Genomic DNA, 26,385 nt, shown 5'->3' on the forward strand with positions numbered 1-26,385 from the left:
CAACAAATATGGACTTTTAATGATTTTGTAGTATTCTCCATCTGGTTATTTGGAGTAATAATCAGCTTTTTATATTTGCCAAAACAGACCTTTTCAGATTAAAGCACGTTATTTTGTTTGTCTGTGTGGTAAAAAAATATTGATCATGATTCTGTGAAAAGTTTTGAGAGGACTGAAAATCAGCTCTTCTGTTTCCCATCTCAGCCAACAAAGGAAGAAGAAAAATGCTCTTAATACAGAGAAAATTCCTCTGTATCCATTTTCTCCACGTAACAAATTTTATGCTCATCTTTTTCCAGAGGGATAATACTGGGAAGCAGAAGTTACTGGGAAGCAGAAGTTGCTGAGAAGAAGAACGTATCACTGGTGTTGTGGAAAAGAACTTCCATCTATTCCCGTGGCTTTCAGGTAAGAGCTGCCACTCGTAGCACAAGTGTTTCTGGGATTGTATGGTGGTTTGTTTTGTGCTGTGCTATGGAGAAAATGTGAGGAAATTCCTTATTGCATCCTAATCTGTCTGTGCAAAACCATTAGAAACATCCTTATAACACCTAGAGCCACTCTTGCCTACCTGCCTTTCAGTTCTGTCTCCTCGAGGCTCCTCTTACCATGTTCATTAACACACACACAAAATCCAGAAGAGAAGAGACTGTCAGGATTCGGAACTGTGAGCATCTGTCCGCGCAATAACAGCTCTGGCAGGATATCTGAAGGGTCCTTGGCACAATCAGCTGAAATGTTTACTTCTGAGCAGTAAACTATTTAAACTTGGATCCATCAGGAAAACTTGGAAAGGCCTCCCATCTTTCTTGATGCACTCTTTGGTGACTGTCAGAAAACCACAACTGCTTGGTGTGTTTTATGTCACCTGTCAGAGCAGTTGCAGTTCTTAGCACAGAGAAAGTATTTCTTTTAATGATGAGTACTTTCTGTTGCATGAACTCAATGAGCTGAGGTAAATAAACCCTCTGCTGTGAGGGAAGGGTGTTTTATCCCTGGTTTATGAGTGGGGAAGTTAAGGCAAGAGAAATCCATAAACAGTCCCTTGACATCATAAATGCTAATGTCATCCTTCCTTCTCCACATTCTGGAGATTAAGGAACCGGTTCTTGATGAAAACTCTTTAATGGCCATTTCCTCTCTATTGCTTTCTAGGGAGGGGGTCTGTTTTGTTTACTTTCCACTAATTTATCCTCACTTCAAATCCAATAGCAGAAAAAAGGTAAATTACTTTCTGCTAAGAACATGACCACGTGTCTGAGCTCCTCTCTGTCCTGGAGAACTCGGGCAGTTCCCCTTTGCCATACCGGTAATTCAATTTACAAGTAAGATAATGGTGAATGAAGCATGAGCTTGTTATGTCCGTGGAGAAATTAGTTCTCAAAAGAACACAGGTGAAAGAAGTAGGGAAGGGAAAATGAGCAAAATGAAATGAGAAAGGTTATAAACACATTAAGCTGGGCTTCGCTGCTTCGGTGTTTGGAGCTGTCTCTGCTATAAATTGTATTGATTAAGAAACTTATTGGAGCTACCTGCTGCTATCAATTACTTTCCACTTATTGCTTCACCTGCTCGGCAGTCGATAGTCTCACAGACTGAAGCCCCAAGTCTTCTTAACCTAGAGCTCACGAGAGCTGGAAAACAGAAGAACCTAATTTCCACTACTGCTGTTTTATACTGGAAAGGGAAACAACCCATGTGGCTCATAATGGATGGGCTTTTTGTGATGACTGGAGATGGGATGGGTGAAGTCCATGAGCCTATGGAATAGGAAAAATCCTACAAAATGCTACGAACTGATATGCCAGGCAGTTCTCAGCATTTAGTCCCATGGTGGAGCTGCTAGTCCTGTCCTGTGTCGTGTTCTGAAGCTGGAATCTGCCTCCAGAGCCTTGCACTGCAGAGCAGACAAAGGTATTGTCAGGTAATGAAATAAAGGGTGGGATAGAAGATTCCTAGGACAACGTACTCCTCCATTTTTCAACTCAATGCTGCAGTGACTCTGGTAAGTTAGGAGAAATGTGATCTAACCTGTTCATTTTATGGTAAAAGGAAGGGGAAAGAAATAGAGTCACAAGACCATGAATGTCAGCAGCCTTTCTGCAGTTCTGGAGTCTCTTTGTAGCTCCCTTTTATACCCTGCAATGATTCCTCTGTAGTATGCAATTCTTGACCCTTTAGGCTCTCTGATGATGAAGGAAACGATTGTCTGGTTTTGCTGATTCTTTATATAGATCTATATATATATATATATAAAAGATAAAAAATAAAGCAAAGTCTAGCTCCTCTTTTCTGAATTCAGACCTCCAGAATCAGAGCAGCCCACAGGATTTTCTTGGCAACAATCCACTAAAATAAATGGAAATGAACATCGGAGTTGTTGAAAAGGCTTTGAAAATCTCTGCCTGAGTCCTTAAAAGTCCATTTACTTTCTCACTGCTGTGACTTCAGGTCAGCTTGGGCTCTAGACTTCACTAACTTCTTTAAAACTACCTTGAATTTCTCATCTCTTTTATCCTATGGGATTTTTCTTTCTTTGCCTTTTTCCTCTGACCCTTCATAAATATTTTATTTTTTCCCTTCTTGCACAAAACCAGCCAGAAATGCAGGGCGGAGGTAATGGGAGGGCGTGCCCGGTTCAGAAATATGCTCCTGGCATGCCTTGCAGCCACATCACCTCAGGCTGTTGTCAGTTCTTGCATGCTAAGCAAAATTAGGATGGATGGCAGATGCCGAAGGAAACCTGGAGTTTGTAGGAGGCAGTGTTGGGAACATGTTGTCTGCACAAGGCCCCTAAGTGTCACCCTGGTTGTTTGGGTCCTAATGTTGCCGTGTGATCTGGGGAATCAGTTGAGGAACCAGTGATTTCACTGAAATGTTGCCCATTTCCATGGTATTTACTGTGAACTTAGAGTTATTTCATCTTCTTTTTCTTTTTTTCAACTTGAAAGACCTTAGAAGAGCAAGATGCCACGAGGTATTTTGTTGTGTTCAGAAGTCAATTCCTGTCTTTCACAGTTGCGGTGGAAAGCTTGAACATCTGACCCAGGTGTGACCTATAGACTCAGAAGCTGAAAAGCAAACGAGAGTCCTTATTTATAAAAGTATCCTGTTTGATAAGCCAATATGATGAGTTATAAACTGTCTGGCTTAGATTTGAATTCAAGGCACTTAAAGAAGTTGTAAAAAAGACTGGCTGCCGGCAGCCCTCTTGCCTGTATGCATCCAGTGATCTTGGGTGCTCTGATACCATAACCGCAGGGAGATTGGAGTACTTTATAGAAATTAATCCCTTGAAGGCATTTGTTAGTAGGATCCAGAATTAGTTAGTCATGTTTGGAAAACCAGGCTTTACGGTGACTCTACCGCGGTGGCAATGGGATTCTGGAGGATGCCGTGTGACTTAGTATAAACTGAGCTGGAAAATGTAACGCTATCCTGTGTGCCTGGACTGAAGCAATGCCCTAGCAGGCTCTTAGAGGCAGCTGGTGCTGTTAGCAGGGCTATACAGCTGCATTCTTGACCAGGAAGACCAGCGATCTGAGGGCATTTTTACTTTTAGGGCGCTGTTTTTAATTTCTTGTGTTGTGACCATGGTTCGGTAGGGTGTGGAGGCACTGACAGCCCATCTGATATCTTTTCTTATAGTTTCAGCCGGATATGTAGGTCTTTACTTTTCTCCTGCTCTTTTGTACCAAGGGCTCTTGCACTCTTTTCTGCTGAAGTGGTGAATGTGTTCTGTTTACATGGATAAAGAGATTTCTAATGCAAAAAGCTGAACATGACTACACATTGCAAGGAGATACTGTTTAGCATACAAAAAAAAGAGGCAATCTTATTCTGGTGTGGCAGGAATTTGTTTTCACTTGTTAGAATGCACTATGAACTCAGTACTTTGATAGTGTATATATGTGCAATCTTTCTATTTAAAATTGTGACAAATTCACCCACAGCCATCTCACGGTTACTGCTCAGCTTCACATCTTTGCATCTTGAGAAGTCATTTTGACAAAGGTGATTGAACTCAGATCTGCCTGGTTCTAAAATTAATCACTTTTCATACGTGAGCTAAAGGAATTTGCCAAGGTTCTTTATGAGCAAGACTCAGGTACGGACTGTGACAAGGATTGGCATCTGAATCTGCCCATCAGAGAGTGATGAAATGCTCCTGTGGAGGAATACACTGGCACTTGCACGTGTCTCCTGCCAGATCATTTGCCTCGGCTGTACATCTCTCAACTGCCACATTAAAATTGTAATGCCTGGAACGGGTCCTGAAATTATAGTCATGAGCCATATTCCTTTGACCTTCTCCGTATTCTGCTTGGATTCACCCATTCTGCCAGTGTAGCCAGGCAGCCAGAAAGTAAATAAATGCTCCCCACCTGGCAGGTGCAGAAAGGTTAGATTTGCATAAAGTGGCCACTGTAAATTTCTACTGTTTGTTGTCATCTCGTCTCTCCAACTGGGAATTCCAAGGCGGAGATAAATGTCAGCTGAAACTAGCGCTCCGGTGTCAGTAGTTAATCCCTTCCTGCTCTTTCCCTGTAGCCCCTTTGTGCCACCTGGATCAACCCACCACCTCTTGTGGGAGCCTCTCAATTCTGGGCTCTTCTCTTCCTGTTTTGCTTACAGTCTTGACTTTCCTTTTATGCTTTTTTTGTCTGTAAATTAATTTTTTCTCAACTGGTAAGTCACTGCTGAAATGATTGCGTGAACCGGCTACAACCCGTTTCATTCCCTGAATGGTTCAGTGTGTCTCTATCCTCTCTTCCTCAGCCTAGGTGGATTAAGAATCACATAGATTCTCTTCTACGTGTTCATCATAGAGCAGGCAGATCATACGTAAGTCCTCAGGCTGAGAATTCCATTCTGCACATCTCTAGGCTGTTCCGGAGGTCACTGACTGCTGCTTGCTTGCTGACGTTACTGAGAATTCAAAAGAGATAATTGGAATTCTGCATCTTGGGCTCTCCTGCAAGTGCTGGTCTCTTGCTCGGGGACCGCTGGCTCATGGGGATGCCTCTGCTAAAAAGAAGGAGAATGAGAGCCTCCAGAGCGAGCCCAGTTTTTCAGGTCTTTGATTCAAACACTCAGTCAGGGCCTTGCTGTGGGTGTGCCCTGTGACGTGTTATGCTCTAATGATTGAAAAGACATCACCCGACAACAGCAGGGACTCCCCACTCCTATTTCTCCTCTTCCTCTGCTTTTAGGCTATCTCTGGCTAGTAGTGCCGTGTGGGAGGGAAAGGACTTTTTAATCACCCTTTTCTCCAGTACTGTGTCTCTCTGATTTTTTTTTCAGGTTTCCCTTGCTTATTCTGACTGTCCTGGGTGATCTGCTCCAGCTCTGGTTATGTTCTCTTTTTCATCTTCTTCTCCTTTCTCTTTTTCTTTCACACATAAATGCCTCTTCAACTATTAGTCTACAGTAAAACCCTGCCTACAGCCACAGCTCTGAGTCGTAGCTCATACGCTGATAAACCCTTGTCCTTGCATTTTGAACGGTAACCTCCATTTCTTCAGTTTGTACCAAACAAAGAGACATATAAATGTTCTTTGATTTAGCCTGGATCAGACAGCCACTCTTCTCACTGGTTCCAAAGAGATTTAACCCATCCCAGAACGAGGTCCATATTGCCATCTCCCTTCTGCTTTGCCCATGTGCCAAAGTGGTAGTGCCTTCCAAGCAGTCACCTGCCTCGTTTTTTTCCGGCTGCCTCCGGCTGCTCTCAGTAGAGCCCCCAATTTCTTAAGAGCTGTTCCTGGCTGGTCTAAATCAGGCTCATCCATACACTTGGAATAAATTATACGATGATTTTGGCATTTCTCCAAGAACAGTTTGGCCCTTTCGCGTTGGACTGTGGTGGAGGATTGGCTTTCTGTTCTGTCTCCCTTTCTGTCGTGTCTTCAAAATGTGCCGTTTCAGATGGCCTCTCTGGTGCTGCTATCTCTGCCTTCGGTAAGAAGGAGAAGATGAAAGAAATAGATCAGTAATTTGGTTTTAAATCACTTCCCCAACAAAGCCAGTGCTGAAGGTCACTTGTAATGAAGCTGTCATATAAGTAAGGCCTCACAAGCAGGGGAAAAAAAGGGAAAAAGGAAAATAAGACTGGAGATGAGTGCATGGTAATCTTGAAGCAATTTCATGGAGATGCAGGTGATTGGATTGGAGTCCAGGATGCTAACAGGAAGGTCATGAGAGAGAAACTGCTTGTGTAGAGCTTCTCTGTTGTGGTAGGAGAGACTGCGTGGTCCTTTAGGGGTGTTTAGCCCTAACTGTGTGAAAACCTGTGAGTGCAGTGCCATGCTTCAAGCTTTTTGGGAGAAGGAAATTATGAGATTAAACCATTGTCACGCTGCCTCCAAGCCTGCAAAGAGATTAGACATAGATCCATATGCTTGGAGAGTTGCATGGAGGTTTGAAGACCTGGAGACCCCAAATTCCTTCCCATAGCAGCGTGGTAGTGTGAAGAAAAGAAGCTTTGATTTATAGGAAAAGGAGCAAATAGGATTTCTTTAACAAAAGTATTTATGGATTGTAGAAAATAGGGATTTTTTTACATTTAAAGTTTATACTTTCAAACAAGAAATTAATTTACAAAAGAGAGTAAATATGTCTTTTAAAGAGTGACATAAAGTGAGGTTGTTTAAAATTATTGTGAACAAACCTATCGATTGACCCAACTTAATTTTTTTTAGGCAGGAGGATTTTTTCGGTCTTTCATTTTCCATCTGGTTTCAAGATGGAGATTCTAGTTTGTCAAGATTGACGTTCCCTGGCTTTCATCTCAGGCTAGCGCTGTGTCTGGGTATGGGCTGCCTGGGGCTTCGGTGTCCAGTATGAATCTGCTCCTTCTGCTGCCATTCAGCTCAGACTAAAAGTTGGCACAAAAACTGTACCCATGTAGCCAGAGCTTGGAAGCTCGATTCACCCACCCTGCAGCAGACCAGGAAACCAGGAAAAACATCGTGCGTGTGGGGCTGAGGCTCGCATGTGAATCCCGAGCACTCCCATTAGTTCTGCTTGTCCCTCGGCTCCGTGCCTCCATTCCCATCTGTCCAAGTCTCAATCCTGGCTCCCAGTGAAACAATTTGTTCATTGATTCAGCTTTTGATTCAATTTCTTGCCTCTTTTCCAAAGTTATTTCCTCTGGGATTTCCCAGAAAAGCACCGCAACAGAGTGGGGTGGGAGTGGAGGAAGGAAGCACAAGCAAGGTTTCCTCCCCGATATACAGCCGTGAGAGCTACAGAGATGTTCCAGAGAGTGGGATGGGATGCTCTGTCTTTCAGCTGACCCTCTAGGGCACATCGTAATAACAGTTCCTTGTCATTCGTGGGAGGAGGTGTGAAATTTAGGGTGGAAATATTTTTGGTTGGTGTCCCTGTATCTAAATGCATCCCTTGTCCTCACCACCAACAACAGATTTCTTGTGATCTCTGGAGAACCCAGATCCCCAGCCCCAAAAGAGCATTATTTAAACTTGGCTCCTACCCACCAGGACTCAGGGTGATATTTCTACTGGCAATAGTGGGGAGAGGAAAAGAAATGGTGCCCTTGCTGGGTTTTGCAGAGCCGTCATGTTTATCATCGCTAAAGTACACTGGAAAAAAGACTTCAGGAAGGACAAGCAGGAAGTAAATATCTTTCTCCTCTGGGGAGGCTGTTTGAATTGGGAGAGATTTCCATGACTAAGTTCAGAAGGAACTTGTCAAACTGCTAGGCAGGGGAATTCTATAGTATAAACTGTGGATTTCAGGGGGGATTCCTCAACAAAGAGCGGTCCATCCCTTGGGTGCAGCACCCTTTGGGGAGAGCTTTGGGCCACTGATGATGAAAGGCATCAGCAATCCTTCCCAGCGGCGTTTGACAGTTGCTTAAGTGAGGTATAAGAAACTGTGTGAGAAACCAAGCATAGTCTTTTAAATGCCTTTCAGAGCTTCTGGAATGAAGCCTAAAAGGAAGAGTCTTGAGGGTGTTTTGATGTGGTCTTTTGTTTGGGGGGGATCTCAAATGTCTATGCGTTGGACATCACAAAGCCAACATCCTTGGAGAGCTTATTATCACTACTCCTTGAACAACTGGCTGTTCCCAGAGGGCAGCATGTGCAATTGTGTAATGACGAACTGTTGCCTTCAGTCTCATGCTAGAGCTCTTCTACATCACACCCTACCTCTTTGTACAGCTCCGGACGTGTGGCCTTTGTTTGGCTAATGAAGCTGTCTGGAGCTTTGAAAAACCAAGGATGCTCCTAGTGCTCATTACCTGGCTCCTAGAGCAGGAGCGTCCACCAGCAGCCTCACTTAAATACCTGTTCTAAGAACCAAAAGGATCAGTGCCATCGGGAAAGGAATCTTGGAAATAATGGAGAAAACACTGTGGGTAATTAGGCCTGACAAACTTTTCCATAAGTGACTACACCTTTGAAGGAAACGTAATCTCCTTCCATTAGCATTGTATCTATACCCTGATGAGTGTCACATGTGCATATATAGACAAAGTGGCAGACGCTTTTGTGAGCACATGACAATGTGTATGCAGTATACACAGCTGAGATGCAACTTGTGCATGTGAAGAAATACTCTTGGTCATAATACTGCGTAACACTGCTTGTTTGTGTGTAAGCAGGGATGTGCACACACGGCAGAAATTTGGAAATGCAGAGAAATAATTAATAACTCTCCTGCTCGGCTTGCATTTTCTGCAGTTACAAAATATGCTGTAGCCAAAAGTGTTGGTTTGTTTGCTGGAAGCTTCCACCAGCACCCCTCTGTCCTAGTGTCTGCATTTATTTTACTTATTTATTTGTGTGTTACACCTATTACAAGGCCTTTGTCAACATCAAGGTAGTGGACAAGTGAATAAGCCTTGGCGATCGAGCTTATGCACGTTCAGATGGGCAACTGTCTGCAAAGCAAACTTCTGAGTGGTGTTATGGGCTGTTGCCCTGGGGCATAGCGGGGAAAATGGATCTCTTCCAACATTTAAGAAAAAAAAAATCTGAAGTTTTCCTGCAGAGGTTTTGTACTTGAAAATTGTGTCCTTGGTTGCAGGCTCATCTGTTAGACAATGCACCTTGACGTCATACATCCTGAGCGAGGCTGCCATCCATCGTTCCCTGCTAGAACACGTAATTGGGCTGAGGAGAAAAGAGCAATTGTGGGATACAAAACCAACTCTCCATGGGACTCTTTACAAAGGTTTTTCACAGTGGGAGCTGGCCACATTCCCCTGAGCCATGCAGATGCCTGAAAAAGGGGCTTGAATTTCCATGGCAACAGGCTGCATTCTGCTGACTCTGGTAGTCTGTCACTCTCCGGATATGTCTGTCACCTGCGGTGCTCTGAATTTGAAGGCCAACAATGTGTGATGGACAAAGATTGAAGTGAGGTTATGATAGGGTCAGGCATCCTGGTCAAAAGGATGTACAGCAAACACACCAGGGGAGAGGCGCTGAAAAGTTAAGATGATACAGGTGAATCCTCCCATCTGGCTCAGACATCAGTTATAATGGGATCTTGCTAGCTGATCTGTTGTCTGGTTACTAGGAAGCTCAAAGGCATCATGTCACACTGCAAAGCATTTGACGCTGTCCCACACGACATTCTCGTCTCTGAATTGGTGAGACACGGATTTGATGGATGGAGTATTTGGTGGATAAGGAATTGGCTGGATGGTTGCACTCAAAGAGTTGGAGTCAATGGCTCAATGTCCAAGTGGAGACCAGTGATGAGTGGCATTCCCCAAGGGTTGGCATTCCTCAAGGGCTGGTATCTTCTCACCAGAAGAGCTTTGTCTTTTTTATGTGTCAGTTGACTCGGACTCACAGAATCACAGAATCACAAGGTTGGAAAGGACCCATTGGATCATCGAGTCCAACCATTCCTAACACTCCCTAAACCATGTCCCTAAGCACTTCATCCACCCGTTCCTTAAACACCTCCAGGGAAGGTGACTCGACCACCTCCCTGGGCAGCTGTTCCAGTGCCCAATGACTCTTACTGTGAAGAATTTTTTTCTGATATCCAGCCTGAACCTCCCCTGACGGAGCTTCAGGCCATTCCCTCTTGTCCTGTCCTCTGTCACTTGGGAGAAGAGGCCAGCTCCCTCCTCTCCACAACCTCCTTTCAGGTAGTTGTAGAGAGTAATAAGGTCTCCCCTCAGCCTCCTCTTCTCCAGGCTAAACAACCCCAGCTCTCTCAGCCGCTCCTCGTCAGACTTGTTCTCCAGCCCCCTCACCAGCTTTGTTGCTCTTCTCTGGACACGCTCCAGAGCCTCAACATCCTTCTTGTGGTGAGGGGCCCAGAACTGAACACAGTATTCAAGGTGCAGTCTCACCAGTGCCGAGTACAGAGGGAGAATCACCTCCCTGGACCTGCTGGTGACCCTATTTCTGATACAAGCCAAGATCCTTGTGAGGCAGTGACAGAAAAGAACTGTGCCAGAGCTAGGAGCAGGGTCAAGAAGTTGCTATTGGCTCTGTTCCCCCATTGTGCTATGAGGACCCGTGACCTTTCATGGAACTTCCAAAGTAGGAGCATATTCCTCGTTATTTCTTTAATCACTTCTCAGAAGAAAAAACCATGCACTTACTCAAAATAGTAGGTAAAAATGTTATAGTGGAATAGAAGATAGTAGCTGAGGGAAAAAAATATCTGAAGAAAGGGGATTGCGTGCCAAGAGGTGAAGGTGAGCTGGACAGAGGAGTTTTGTTTCTGGGTTGGATTGAAACAGGGGAGGAGGGCAAGGTGCGTGGACAGCGGCGTGAGGCTGAGTGCGAACTCAGAGCGACGGGAGAGGCTCTGTCTCTGTTGAGTTTATCGTGAGTTCAGTGCAAGCTCGATGGCTGGCACAGATTTTGTTTCCCGAGACCCATGCGTTTCCCATGGGCTGTAGAAAAAAAAACAGATTACAGCTTATGAGAGAGTGTTTACTGGAAGGGCTGTGCATTATGGGAGCCAGAAGATTGGCCCTGGGGGAGAAGGCAGAGAGGCTCCTAAAGGAGGCTGCTGTGATCATCTTTGAGGTCATGCCCAAGCTGCCTGGAAATGTCTTCTTTTGACTTGTGCATGAGGATCATGGATTTCACACTCAGCCGCTCCAGCACAGGGGCACTACATGCGGCAGGCTGGGCTGAGAGGACTTGCTGAGGTAGAGGGATGGTGTCCTGTTCCGTTCTATGGGAACATGTTAGTGTGGCTGTGCTGCAAAACAGTGGGGACTGGCAGGCGGAGCACTAGCCTCAGCCAGCTACAATAACGGAAAAAAAATGTCTCTTAGCTCCCATGGGGGCACCACTCGTACTGAGAAAGAGATATCGAACGATAACATCACTTCTGTGCGCAAATGGGAAAGGACTGGAGTGGAGAGAGATGCATCCCCTTTGAGAACTGGGTTATCCTTTGGGAACAGACATGCAGAGGAGGCTGAGCGTCTGTAGTCTGGCAGGCAGCACTTGTCTCCACCAAGCATGTGCGTTTCTTTCTAGAGCTCTCAGCAATGTTTATGGCTGAGGAAGAGTGTAAATCTCACTGGATTCAAGTCCTTGGTGGATAATTATTCCCTCCTTCTTCTGTCCCCACTCCCCATGCTCCCCTGCCCTGGCTATGAGACACTGTGTGCAGACTATAAATGGATGCAGTCCTATGCTTAATGTGGAGAGACACCTTATAATCAGGTGAGGCACAGGGTGGGAGGTGAGGCGTAGGGTGGGAGGCAGCTTGCCAATTCCTGCACCTTCCCACATACAGTCAGTCCCTGAGCCTCCTATCACACTCATCTGTGGGAAGCTCATTTCTTCCATTTCCTCTTAAAATGACTTGTAGCCTATAAAGCCCAGAGCGGGCCGGCTGCGTGCTCAGAATCCTGAGGTTCTGTCCCTAACAGGAGAAGGTGTGGGGGTGCAGGGAGGGGGGCCATGCCACTCTAATTCCACATCAGGACTCCGGTTTGGCTTTTGTGGCTTATGAGGCTATCAAAGCCTCTCACTTAATTACAGCCATAGCAATCAATCTTTCTTCCTGTTCATTATGCTTCCAGCCAGGGTTAGCAGTATTTTTATTCTTGAGGCCTCGGGAGAATTTTCAGCTCGTAAGGAATCACAGCCAACCATAGTGACTGGTATGGGTTGTGACTGTAGGACTGCATTTCTGCCCCGTGACTGGAGAAAAAGTATGGGGCAGTAAAGCCTGGGACATCTGACACTGCGAGTTGGTTCTGTTTTGCGTGATGAAGGCCTTTTGAATGGTTCCTGTGCCCAGAGAGGCACACAGGGCGTTACATTCACTGGACATGACCAGCTGAGTTGCTAGAGCCCTCGCACAGTGGCAGTTAGTTGTTCCAAGGCATTACGACTGGGCTGGGTGTAACATATCAAACCATTATGGCATTATCTCTTCATTACACAGAAAGTGCTGTTGGAGCTCAGGGAGGAGCACAGGGACAAAGATGGAGAGGAGGGAAGCGGCTCATTAGCTGCCCAGAGGAATCAAGCTGAACATCTCTTTTCCTCAGGCAGAGGCTCTGTCATCACCCCCAAAGGAGACATCTATTAGAAATTAGGGCTTGGCTTGAGGACGGCAATGTGTATCGCTGTGTACGTGTGCTAATACACAAACCGAACATGTCACCAATACACTCTGACCAGTGGACCAAGTAGCGCACCTTGGATACTCCCATCATGCAAGAACAAGCATCTTCCCTTCCATCACTGTCCACTTAAATTTAGAAACACAGTTACCAAACCATGCTCTTGCCTCTACAACCATGTTCGTCTGCTTAATAGGGACTGCTTACAACCACATCCAACACAGTTACATCTAACAGTCTCACACGTGCTTTACTCTCCTACCAGAGAGCACGTACAGCAACTGCGCTGAGCCAGGTCCCTGGGGACAGCGAGTTGCGTTTCCCCTCTATCGTTCCTCTGTGCTCACACAGTGAATGCACTCTGTCCTTTCAGCTGTGAAATCTGCTCCTACGCAGATGCATTCACCAGTACAAGTATGTTCTTGCCTTTTTTCTTCCTCCCAACGTTCCTTTATCCTGGTTTCCATGAGTTCTGCTGGCATGCTCTGGGGTTTCCACCAGTTTCCCCACAATCGTGCCCCGTCAGAACCAGGTGGAGCTCTTGCAGCAAACACAAGGACTAGCAGGGGGGTGAGGTGGCATCAGAGATGAGTGAGCTTTCCTAGGGGCCAGGAAGCATAGCAACTTGCATGTTATTCTGGATGTAGCATAGGAAACAAACTCCCGGTGGTCTCTTAGCTCACCCACCAGCCGTGGGACTTTGTCTGCGGTGACTTCGCAGCACTCCTTATCCCTGCTGCCCTCCCTCTTCGGACGTGGGTCAGGAGGCCATTAACTTGTTTACTCCATGCTAGCCCTAGCCTCAGAGACTTCTTTCTGGACAATATATCAACAAAAAACATTTGGTAAGATTTATGGAGCTGTTGCTGCCAACTGTGGTCTGTGGAAAGTAAAAAATGTCCTTTCTGAGGCAATAAAATATAAAACGGGACCCAATTTCTCTCCAGGGTAGGAATCATTATGTTTGACAATGCTGTAAAACACATGGTGCTACAGCACGGAGGTGAGAGCCAGAGTAAACGCTGCCTTCGGAAACCTCATTCATTGCAAAGCTGGGATGTGTGACTCATTGCAAACAAGAGCAGAAGGGTCTTCGGTGGAGACAGTCTCCCTTCAGCCTTTCTCTTCACTGAGAGGACTGGAAATCCCTCTACGAGCTTTGCACAGATTTTCTGAAACGGATTTTAAATTCAATCCATTAAATTGGAGTGAGTACTCTAAGTAAAGACAGCAAGACTGGTTTGCTCTTTTATTAAAACAGTTTAGCTTAATTGGCTCACAGAACGATTAAACTGATGGAGTTCTATGAAGGAGTTTTCACTAGTTAAACCGTACCCATTACAATTAGAAATTAGAAATTAGAATCCTTCTCTATGTGCAAGAGACTCTGGATTTTGTATGAAGACTTTGTTTAAGAGAGGAAATAAGTAACAGTTCTCAGCTGATTCATTTCCACTTGTGTGTCTGCCTGTTTGTCCTTGGTTTTGTCTCTACCTGTTATTGCTCTGGTCTGTACACACTGTGCATCTCAGGCTATGTCACCGTGGTGAAATGTGAGCTACAACAGTTTGATTTCCGTTACATTATGATGGGGAAGACCTGTATTTCTAAAATCTGTCTGAGCCAAGGGAAAGAGAAGGTGTTATGTCAGGCAGGAATAGAAAATGAAGGAGAGATGAGAGAGATGTAGCTGTAGGGCTCAGTTTTTCTCCTGGGTGTGGGTGGGAGAAAGATGTTCGTGCTAGAGATGTAGTGCAACCTGCATTGTCTCGTCCCCTGTGCAGTGTGTTCTGCAGAGCATGTGTGATCAGTCGAGTGAGTCTGGTGGGAGAAGCATCTTCTCTGGGTCCTTTTACCTTCACGGCAACATTTCCAATTCTTAATAAAATTGGATTGCCTCAGGACTGGAAACTCTTGATGTTCAGTTCTAGGAAGGCAATAATGTAAATAGAGCCCTTTGAGAGGAAGGATAAAAATATACTGGGCAAGTCTGAGACTTCTATTCTTTCTCTAGGCTGACTTCTCCTGGAAATACACCCCATTCTTGCTTTGTAAGTGCTAACCAGTGTCTCTGCAGTTGGAATGGTGTTCCAACAGTCTTGTATCTGCCTGAGCTTGCTGCTGGATGATCCTCGGTAGATCAGACAATTAATGTTATAAAGAGGGCTGGAGAAAGCATAAGGTGGACCTGTCCTTCATTCTGTGTATCTCAGGAAATGCAGTGTAAATGCAAAAGGCAGTGAGATCACCTCAGGCCAAGAGAGCAGGGAGTTTGGCTTACCGACAGCACACCTTGTACGAGCAGAGGACAGAGCACTGCACTAAGTGGTTGCTTTGGCTGCATTTATGGATGCAGACGTTTACCAGAGTTCCGGCACTGTCATCACTGACAACTCCCAACAGCACAGTAATAAAACTTGAACAAATGCTATTCTGGATTAATGGTTTTGGGTGCCACTACGAGCATGCCAAGATTCCTTTGATCCTCAGCGGTGCATGTTGTTGTTAGCTTTTTCTTTCTCCAGAGAGTTCCTTCTTTGATGAATAAGTTTCTTTTCTGAAATATTTATACCAGTACTGAACATCCACAGTGTGTGTCCCATTATATCCTGTAGAATATGGACTATTTAGGCTAAATTTTCACATGGTCACAAGCTAAGGCTGGACTATTTTAGAAAGATAAACACTCCCTTGATCTCAGCTCTTTGGGAATTCTGATCCATGTGGTAAAGAACAGCTTCTCCTTGCTTCTGCCTCCCCTTCCTTCTCCCCAGCTCCTTCCTCAGTCGGTGTTTTGTACATCACAGCCGCTTCGGTAAACATGCAAAAAGCCTGATCCCCCCTGGCTGTAAAGCACTTGAGCGTTTTCACACAGCAACTGCTGCGGAATAGGTCAGTGTATTATATAAAGCACTCAATGTCAGACAAAGGCGGTGGTGTGATTACAATGTGTGAAAGAAAAGGAAAGAACCCTTAAAAACAAAGGAAAAAGAGGTGATAAAACGCATTGAGGGCGGCAATATCTTGTTTGGACAAGAACTACTTTTAGTGAAGAACCCCTCTTTTATTTCCCCTGGTTCTCCTTATCTCCCAATGCCGTATCTCCCTCTTCTATCAGGAACCTGCTCTGGGGTTTATTCTTTACTATGCAAGCTTGTCATGTCTGCGTTTAATGAAGTTTAATTATCTTCTGAGATTCAATGAATAATTATAAATCTCTTCAAGATGCAATCACAAGCACTTCATGGTTCATTAGCGTTGGAAAATCAATTGTAATTCACGTAATCCCTCTCTCCTGACCAGCCGTACGCTTGTCCCCTCTGTGCACCTTGTTGTTCCTCCCTTGTTTCAACACCGGAGAATACATTAATCTATTTTCCTCTGAAAGAAGTTAGAGTTTAGCTAGGCTAGCGATGAAGAATTGGAGAATGCAAGGAGTGGGGAGTGGGAGCCTAAGCAGTGAGGTCAGATAAACCTACACGTGTGCTTTGTCCATGCTGTGGGTGCTTTGGAGGTATTTAAAAGATAAGTAGACCAAGTGCTCAGGGTTATGGTTAAGTAGTGGACAGGTACAGTTGGACTCAATGATCTCAAAGATCTTTTCTATCCAAATGATTCTATGAAGTCATGAGCTCCAGTTTCCTCATTTTGGAGAAACCTCCAAGAATTCAGCGGCCTCCCTTTGGGAATTGTCTTTGGCTCTATGTATCTTTTCATCCTCTTGGTCTGGTCGTGAATTTGAGCTCAAAATTACAGCTTTCCCTCTTGAAAATCTCCTGAGATCTGTGATCCTTTGCGCTATTTGAAAAGTAAGGGCTGCGAGTTTATTTTTGGTGGGACTGAACAAGCTGGAGGTGCTGGCTCTGGCAGAGGAAGCTGCTCAGTGCTATCTTTAACTTCCTAAACCGCAGGCAGCATGTGAATCCAGCTGCACGATGATCCTGGAGTGACCTTTCTAATTGAAACTCTTTAACCTTTTTGCACAATTATAGCTACGAAATTTTACTGAATGCAGAAAAGATGGTTGTTTTTTACTTTTTTTTTTCCTAAAGGTTAAAAGACTGAAAAATAAAAGAGAAAGTAAGACAGAAAGAGGGATGGAAATTAATGCAGTTGAGTTGCAGTTTCCAGCAGCCCCAGGAGAGCTCTGCAATGAAGATGACATTTCCATACAATTGACATTTCCCGGCTGGAGCAGTCCTCTGATTTGCAGCTGCTTGTGTGCAAAGACCATCATGAAGAGGATCATTTAGTTTGTCATATTCATCAAATGTGATTTAATTTTTCCCCATTCCCACATCCCCCACATCTCATTCCAGAACTGGCACAAGCTACAAACTCTGCCTTTCCTTTGCCTTTTGTAGGGGTGATCTTTGCCAGACCTCCTGCTTTTTTAGCCCTCTGTGGAGTCTTGCAGAAGTGAGAACTTGCTTTTTACTTCTTTTACTGGAAACTTCGACGCGATGGGAACAGTGGCTCTCACGATTTTAGCTTCCAGTTTTGGAAGTGAGTTTCTGTGTATTTTTCCATTTATTTGTATATTTATGTTTGTGTGCTCTTGGCAAAAGTTGCTGCACAGCACTACAAGGACCCTTCGCAGAGCTTGTGGCTTTCAGGGTCTGTAGGCTCACGCACAGGCTTCCAGCATCTTACACACAAGCCTTTCATGGGTGATCTTTCATCCTGGGCACAGATTGCAGTGGAACAGAGCAGCTTTCCTTCCAGATTGTAGAAGTTTTTCCAAAGTATATCAAGCTAGAGATGTATGCTCCACAACACGACATCGCTTTGAATCTGCTTAATTCAATTGAGATGAGTAGGATATGCATCTTCAGCTGAATTATTCCTCTTCAATAAATATGTTGCTGCAGTAATCAATTGGCACGTAATTAACAAACAATAACTATCTTATTAAATCTAAATGAAATGCAAATGCAATTCGGGTTCATTTAGATGGCTGGTGATGAGTTCTTTCGCTTCCCCTTCAGCCACTGCTCCTCTTGAACAAGAGCTGCTGCTGTGGCTGTCACCAGGGACAATAGGGCAGCGCTGAAGCAATGTTTCTTCCATGCCTCGTGCAAAACTGGATCAATTCGGTCACCAGCTGTAGGCCACAAGACACAGTGCTTTTATTAACCCGCTAATCCTGATGCTTTCCTGTGTGGGCATTTCAGACAACGCAGAGACCGAGGCCAGCCCTTTCCCTCCTTGCCACCAGCTCTGTATCTTCTCTCTGTGCCCCAAACCGTGGCTGTTCTCAGCCCCTGCTTTGCCACCGCTCCGTGCCAGGTTGGGGGGCAGCTGCAGCCCTTCCCTGGCCCGAAGCCGCAGGTGCTGGATGTGCGCTAACTGCTTGCTCTATCGCTCCGCTATCCCTCATGGCAGCTGCTCCCCTGCCTGCCGCTCCAATTCAGGCTCTCTGAACATCCCTGAGCACAAGGGCAGGTTAATACAGTTCCTGGCTGGGAGCGGTTGTGTCACAGAGAGTGCTGATGGATGGATGAGAGTGCACTAGAAATCCCAGCAACTTGGTGAAAAAGGCTTTGCTAGCAATCACATAATGTTATCGTCCCGATCAAATCTGAATTCAGGTGATTACCTTTGGGATAGGATTTAGAATTGGTGAAACGAATCACAAAGAACATCTAAGCCACAGTTGTCCTAAATTGCCACGTACCATTGGTATGCGGTGCTCATAACACGGTCTCAGCTGAGAAATGGTTGTGTTCAGTGGTGGATGAGCTGATCTTTACTTGGTGTCATCCAGGGCATTGGGACAACACTCAAAGTACTTGAGTTTGTTTCTGGCTTGGCCGGTAATCTGCTCTAATACCTTAAGCAAGTTGTTTAATCTCTCTGTGCTTTCATTTTCCTGTTTATAGAATGGCTATATACACACGCTTCCTGCATAAAAAGCTTCAGTATCTTTGCTGAAAAGAGCCCTGCAAGATTGGATGTTTTATTTAATATCCTCTAGTTGGACGTTTTGCTAAAATAAAAGACACTACGGATAAACTGATTAGATATAAGTTTGGAAAGTGATGACAGATTGTTATTAGCAAGAAAGCCACTGGAAATCATTCCTTGCAGATTTTGACCATCACGGGCCAGTTATTGTCTCCAAATATCCCCCCCCCAGATCTTACTTGAGCACAGGTTGCCTTTTGATCCTGCTTACACTGAGAGAATTGGTGGCTGGCAAAGAACTTGATTATTAAGGAGAGAAGCTGGAGATAGGATCAGTATGTGGGTAGATAATTGCGCTTCAGTCACAGAGTGACAGAAAGACTTTGATGAGTGGTATTCCTGTTGTCTTAAGTGTGGCCACAAAAGAAGGCTACTCCTGTAAAACTAAATTGCCTCTGACCTTCTTTCAGAGCAGAGATATACGTTCCTAGAATGGCAGAAATACTTTAGTGTCTTTTAGAGAAGAAGTGCCAAGCACAGTGGAAGCTTTTGCCTTAAATTTCCGAACTAGGATCTCCAGGCCATATTCTCACAGCTTTTAATTAATTGATGGTTCAATTCCTGCATCTTGTGGGTGCAACGTAAGGTAGTCCAAGAGCACATCTCAGATATTTCGCAATTCCTCATGCTGATTTAGGCCTGATTCTCAACCCAAAGGACATGAACAGGAGTTTATCAGTGGTTTCGATGGAGCAGGGGCAAGCACTTTACAGAAGGAGGCTTTGATTACTGTGCAGTGCTGGAAAGGGTCACTTAGAGGGTCAGAATATTTCAGCGGTGATGTCTCGGAAAGAAATCCATCTATGTTTCCTACACAGAATTTGCAGAGCCCAGCATTCGGGATCCACCAGATCCATTGTGCATGGGCTGTGGTGGATAGAAACTGGCATTGATCTTTAGCATACGCACATGTAGAGCTGCTGAGGATCTGGTCTGGGGTGATAAACTGAAAACATATCAGCTTTTGTCCTTTATGAGGTGCTCTGTATTTTTAGGAAATCTAGCAACTGCCTGGACTGAACTGTGGCTTTTGGAAGGGTCTGTAGCTTCCAAAGGTGATTTCATCCTCTGTCATCATGGTCCAGGCTCGTTACTGAGCAGAATGTCATCATCTGCATGCCAAGAATCTTGTTTACGTAGTTTTTTTTTTTAGAAATTGTAATTGCAACACTTTAGTGCACTTGGAAGTCATATGGGAGATGAAAGTAGGAGGAAGCCACAGGGGACTCTGATGGGAAAAGAACTGGCATTTGGAAATGGAATGTTAAATGCAAGGATCCAAATGCAGGGTATGCCCAAAAGCATTAGAACAGTCCAGGGCTGCAGAAAGGTTATAAACACAGATTTGTTTTCTGCAGTCCTGCAGCTGTGTGCCACCCTACTGAGTGGGAAATGGCTGAGGGCTCCTGTCATGTATGCTGGTTGCCACATGAAGGTCCATGTCCTCTCTTCTGGTTGTACTAGGAGTGGGTGCATATTTCTATGTACGTGAGCAGAACAATAGAGGGAGAGATCACCTTTCTTCTGAATAATTTTGGTGATGACGCTCTGAATATATCCCACAAAGGGGAGCAGCCCCTGGACCAATTTCTTTATTGCTTTTTGCTTGCTTTCACCGTTTTTAGCAGGGTGAGATAGGCGCAACACAGTCTCGCTCGTAGTGGTGACAGTTCACAACTGCTTTACACTGGTATAAGCTGGGATACAAGAACAAGGTGAAGAACAGACAAGGCCAGGTCTTGGTAGGAGTTTGCCCTACGTCCTCAAAGTCCTCTGTACTGCAGACCTTTGCCCTGCTCCTCTTCAGGAAGCAGAGGCGAGAGGCGACTGGTGTTAAGTGAGGGAGCTGCTCTTTGGGAATCATCTCTATTACAAAGTCATTAGATAGATGTTCCTGAAATAGCAGCAGATCAATTGATTCATAAGTAATTAATGCGTTCCCCTCCCATTGAGCAACTCAGAATCTATAGCTCAGGCATTAAATAACACAGCTCAGCTCTGTTTAGCTGAGAAAACATTGGTACTTGTGTTCCTCATGGCCCTGCACATAGTACTGTGAGCACCATCCCTTCTGCTGCAGACACCTTCCCTTCTTGTGTTGGGAGCCCTGGCAATTATCTGCTGTGTGAAATGGAGCATCTCCTTTTGTAGTTGCTGGAGAATTCTGGTTTTAACTGGATGAATCACCTGTGTGGCCCCTGAAATGCTGCAGCTCTCCCACCTTTTCCCCATTCGTCTGATAACGTCACTCTCAGTGTTGTTGCCTGCAGCAGCACACGGAGTGAAAGAGCAAGAGATGCTTCCGATCACCACCAGTGTCATTGAGATCAGATCAGAATCGGATCCTTCGCAATGTTACAGCAAGAGCTTTGCAGAACTTTAAAAAGGAAACAAAGTCTGGTGCATCCATCTGGGAGAATGGTGCGCAGTATCAGACACAAGCGTAGGTTTCTGTGTCTCTCTTGGAGCACGAGGATGCAGCTATGTAGGAACAGCTTTTCCTTGCCTGTATCACTCTGACTTAAGAGTAAGAAAAAAATAAGGCTTTATTTCAATTCTTCATCATAAACAGCTTGTCCATGGTGGTGGTCCTTGTATAAGAACGGACGAGCTGCAAAACCCGGTGAAGCTGCAATGTGGCCCAGCTGAGTGGTGTGGTTCTTGGGCATTCCAGTGGTGTTCTCTCTGCTGTCAGGGACAGTTCGATTAAATGGAAACAAAGACCTTCAAAAACTTAGGCTGAGTTACTACAGCTTTCTAATCTTCCAATATCCTGCAGATGCTCTGATTCCAACTATCTGAGCATGCAGTAGGGATTGAGCAGTGGGCACGCATTGGACAGAAGGGAACCCACCTCCTTATAGTTCCAAGGCTTACAGGTATGTTATTATTTTTATTTATTATTTGCAGTCACTACAAACATTCATTAGCAGTCTCCCAGGGGAATCTGCTAGCTGTGCGTCCTGCTGGGCTTGAAAGCGGCTGCATTCATTTTGCGTTTAAGTCGATGTTTTAATTAAACTGCCCCCTAATTATCTTAACTAGCTTTTAAATAATAACTTTCCACTGAACCGTTCACATCAGCTGCTAATTGGCTCCCTTCTGTTTACATAGATCTGGCTGGCTCAGACAAATGTGGGAAAGGAATGACAGGTAGGTTTGGGAAGGAGCTACACTCCTGTTTATACCCTGAGCTTCTGCTGTTGTTTGCCATCACGATAATGAATGAGATTCCAGGGTGAAATGGAGATGGCTATGCTGGCAAGCGCTTCCCATTTATTCGTGGGCTGTGTGTGATGAGGGTATGATACACTCCTGTTTCCACAGGTTACTCCATCTTCAGGGTGTCTGATCACTAGCCCAGTGGCAAATTATTCTGTTTCTGTGCTCACCCAGTTTGGACTAATTCACAGTGCATAATTAATGGACTTTGCCCAGGTTGGGAGCAGGGTCGGTTCTTGGCACAGACAAGAGGCATTAATAATGTACGCCGTGGCTGTTGCAAATCATAGAGGTCACCACACAAGCTCAATAGTTGCTGTGTCTGTAATTCTGTAGGACTGGGAGGAGAAGCAGTGTATCCAGAATTCCAGGCATCCCTCAGCACACTGATGTTCTGCCTCCCGCGGGGCAGTATTTCCTGTGCTGGGAGAAGGCTGGTGTTGCCTGACTCTCTCCCATCACAGCCTTTCCCCTGAAACCCACAATAACCTTTGGAGTGATGCAGTGTGATGCTGGTCACACTCAGCCCACCAATTTCTACAGTTGACCTGAGAAGGCCCTCAAGTTTGGGCACAATATCTGATGCTGTGCTACAACAAACGTGTCTTGGGTTGACGGTGTTGCTGAAGTTTGGGGTGTCTGTGTGTTATCGGACTACTGTATACAGGACGAGGTATAAACTTGTAGGTTCACAGACATGACCGTTCACAGACATGCTTTTATGTGCACTGCAGGCTCGACCGGAGTGCACATCGGCAAACAGCTGCTTCTTTCTGCAAACTGTGGGCATGCAGTCATACTGTGAGCAAGTACAGGACACACTTGTTAGCACTTGGAGGTTAGATTTCATTCAGACCTCCATAGTGATGTGTTACTTAAATGTTCTCTGCTGGATTGCATTCCTGAGGTTCTGATCTATACCTTACGTCTCATACAGTTTGTCAGCCTGCCTTTTCCTTCTTGTTTTCCTGTGTTGGTTTAAAACCTCTACCACAAAACCACCAAAACATGGTGTGAAGAAAAGTATCCCAGAGGTAGCAGGTGAATGTATGTAATCCTTCATTACTTGTGTCACCAATGCAAAACCATCCTATGTGCCATCAGCTCCTATTTGGAGATGTGTGCTAATTAGGCTTTTATTACAATCTGTATTTGAAAACAATTAAAATTACAGTGCCAGCATGTGGCTAATTCAACCTCACGATGTTAATTCGGTTAAACCAGCAACTGGTGACTTAGTTTGATTGCCAGAGTACACGTGCGTGTGAATTGTCTTTGATCAGGTGCCACTGCAGCCATCTGCCATTGCAGAGGGACACGCACACTCTTCAGTGCTCCCCAGTGTCATATAGGCTCCTGTCTAATTTTTGGGGGCATAAATGTCTTAGGGCCCTTGAACATTTATGTTAGGCCAGGAGAAGAAAGTATGTGTGGTGAATAACATACCAGAATTGGGTGGACTGGATACAGTCTGTCCTTTGCCTCCCACTCAGACAACATCTTCTGACAACGGTGGAGCTGCTGTGTCAGTATTTGCCCCCACGTGCTCCAGGTGCTGTAACGCAGGGATCATTCACCTGGGAGTGGAGCAGCACAGATCTCTTGTCACCTTTCGAGTCACAGCTCCAGAAGTGCTTTTAGAAAGGACAGCCCTGGAATTGTTGCCATGTGCTTGTTTCTGTGGTTTTCTGTAACTTTGTGGAATGAGACAGGACCAAGACCATCACCTTGGCTGACCTGAGACCATCAGCAAACCTACAGGCAGTGATCACTGCTGACCCACCTGAAAGAGAAAGGCCTTCCCTTCACTGCTAGTCCCCTGATTTGTCTGGCGTCGCTCCAAAGATCTCTGTTGCCAGAGGACGCTGAACAGAACATATTCTTGGAGATAAGTGATTCTTCCCCCTTGAGGAATTTGTATTCAGCAATCCTCATCTACACTTATTAATTTCCATGTCACAAGATGAAATAAAATCCTTTGTCTTATACATTTCCAAACAGCAGAATTTTGCCTGTCTTGTAGAAGCCTCTTTTTGCCATCATCACCATCTGTTTTCAAATAGACTGTCAGGAAATCAGGTTTGGTTTTAGTTTAACAGAGAAAACTTGCTGTTTGTCTGTAAATCCTTTTCTCTTTGGAAAGGCAGCAGTGTTCCACGTCATAATTGTGACAGGTTTAACTTCTGCAGCTGTGCTTTCATGCTTTACATCCTGTATGTGGTTTTTCTAACTTGTGACTGTTAAATCTGGGGTTCTGGAAAGGAGGGAACAGGAAGAAAAAGGCCATGTGTTTTTCAGGGAATGGCTTGTCCTTCTGTGCATGCTCTCCCCATCCGCTTCCTTTGAATGCAATGACAGGAGCCTTTGGCAGCCTTTGTCTGGCTTCCAGCCTCCGCCTGGATTAATGCAGTGGTAACGGAGTTTTTAAGCACCTTGCGTGCACGTCAGTGACTGTAATTGTCAGTTAAAATTTGCTAGTGGAAAAAAATAAAGACCCTTGAAGGTATAAAAAACTAAAGCTGTAGATAAGGAGGAGTTTTTTATTGACTTTCATTTCAGAGACTGGAAGAACATAGGCTTTTGTCATCTGAGCAAAGCCTTTATGCACCAAAAAGGACAGAAAGGCAGAGAGAGATGCAGAGATTTATGGATGAACAGGAGGAGAGTAGGAAGGATGCCTAGAAAATAAGAGTGGTGAAAGGAACAGTTTCCTGTAATTTCAGTTCTACGTTAACAGATATTAGGTTGCTTCTTCTAAGGGCACCTTCACAATTCCAGAGCAGTGCAGATGTGAGCACAGTGGCCCTTCAGCATTTTGCTAGCAGCTAAGAGGAGCTTGTGGGGCTTGTTTAACAACACACGCAGATGTCTGAGGAGAGAACTACCAGTTTCCGCATGCAGGCAGGAAAATGAATAGGATGAGCTTTGTTCCCCCTTTGTGCATCTTCAACAGAGTAGTGAGGTATGTCTTTTTTGATGAGATCTTTTTGTCAAGGATATAAGGAAACCTGAAGCTTTGATCTGCTCTGTGCTCACCTTGGCGAGCTGTCCTTACTGATCTCAATACACAGAATATAGCCTAGAGTTAGCAGAGTCGAGAACTACGGTATATTCTTTTACTTTGAGTCAGTAAATCAAGACTCAAGCAGAGGTTTTCCACTGAAATTACTGAACGTTTTGACACCGGATTCAATAGAAGCAGGGTTTCACCTTGGCAGCCTTTCTGAAAGGCACACTTGAAGCTAACCACAGAGTCTTGGACTCTGTGCAGCAATGTCTGGCTGAAGTGCTACATGCTGTCCTACGCAGACTAGTCTGCTGCGGGACTTTCAGAGCTGATAGCATCTCAGAATAGTCCGGAAGACCATCCCTTCATTGTTTTAATCAAAATGCATCATCGTTATTTTCAAGGTTTTGTGCCAGTGGATTTGAAAGTGCAATGTGAGTTGCGTGGCAGTAGTTTGTCCGCGTGGTTTATTGCCTTTCCTAACTCACTGTACCTGTCTGTTTGAATTCTTGCTAGAGAACTCAAGAGCTTGAAGAGCTTCATTCTTCTTGACCAAAACCTCACGTTTTCCTTCCATTTCCAGGGAGGCCAAGAGAACTGAATTACACTGTTCAGCTTCCTTACCTTTATTTAAGATGAGCTGTGCTCATTTTCTCTGTTAATCAGTTTGAGCTATTAACACCACAATACATAAACAAAGGGACTTTGTGCCTGGACAGGAGTCAGATTAATGAGTACACTGGAGCTATAACACAAATGAGCTTTGCTGTGAACACAAATCTTCTGAGAGCTTGTGTGAGTGCTAAATGGTATCTAGTGCTCTGCTATCCTGGAACGACGGAGGAGAGAAGGCTCACTGGACTTCGCTGGAATGGAGAAGCAGGTCTTTGGAGATGGTTTGATCCCTTTACAGCTTTAATGTTAGCAGAACTTACTCATATTGGCCTGTTACACTCATCGTAAAACTCAGCTTCATTGTTAAAAAGTCATAACTGAAAAAAAAAGCTGGAGAAAGGAAAAGATTGGATTTTCTCGGTTGCATAATTTTCTTTGAAAACAAACAAACCACTTTCCAGCTGACAGGATTTATGTGGGTGTTTAATCTGGAGGCAATCACACTCCAAAAATGCAGCTTCCTGGTAGCTGGCTTGTTGTACCACCTAAATTTTATAGAATTGGTGCAGCCAATCTGGGACCCTCAGAGTATCATCTCAGCCCAGTTCCTTCTGCTGAGAGAAGCAGCCTGCTTCTTTTTATGAGGTTCACCCACCCTTTCAGCTTCCCTTGATTACTGTTTCCTTGAAATTAGCTCCTTAAAATTCTTACAGCCAATCTCCTAGACCTCCCAGCTGACACATCTATCTTGTGCTGCTGTTCTCCTCCTTCATAAGAATTCACACAGAGCGTGTGAAGTGCTTCACATTTTGTTTGCTAATAAAGACCATGGAGAGACGTTAAACCAATAGAAACCACCTTACGAGAAGATGGGTTGAAAAAGATTTTACCGCCGTATCCTGTCTTTGATTCATAACCTCAGCGCCCAGTCTGGCAAAGGTTTTAAGCTTGATATTTCTGAGAAAAACAAGAAATAGAGGTGGCA

At 44.8% G+C, this 26,385-nt stretch overlaps 1 protein-coding gene across 1 annotated transcript in view; it reads left to right on the top strand.

Annotated features, from left to right (window-relative positions):
* Nucleotides 1–299: 299 nt before the first annotated feature.
* DISP3 (dispatched RND transporter family member 3) overlaps nt 300–26,385 on the top strand; it is a 103,685-nt gene continuing 77,599 nt past the window's right edge. Inside the window, exon 1 of the mRNA XM_054085600.1 lies at nt 300–408. The gene's annotated coding sequence lies outside the window, so the exon portion shown is untranslated. The remainder of the gene's footprint in view (nt 409–26,385) is intronic.

This window comes from Cuculus canorus, chromosome 21 (assembly GCF_017976375.1).
Source record: "Cuculus canorus isolate bCucCan1 chromosome 21, bCucCan1.pri, whole genome shotgun sequence".
NCBI classification, from domain to species: domain Eukaryota; kingdom Metazoa; phylum Chordata; class Aves; order Cuculiformes; family Cuculidae; genus Cuculus; species Cuculus canorus.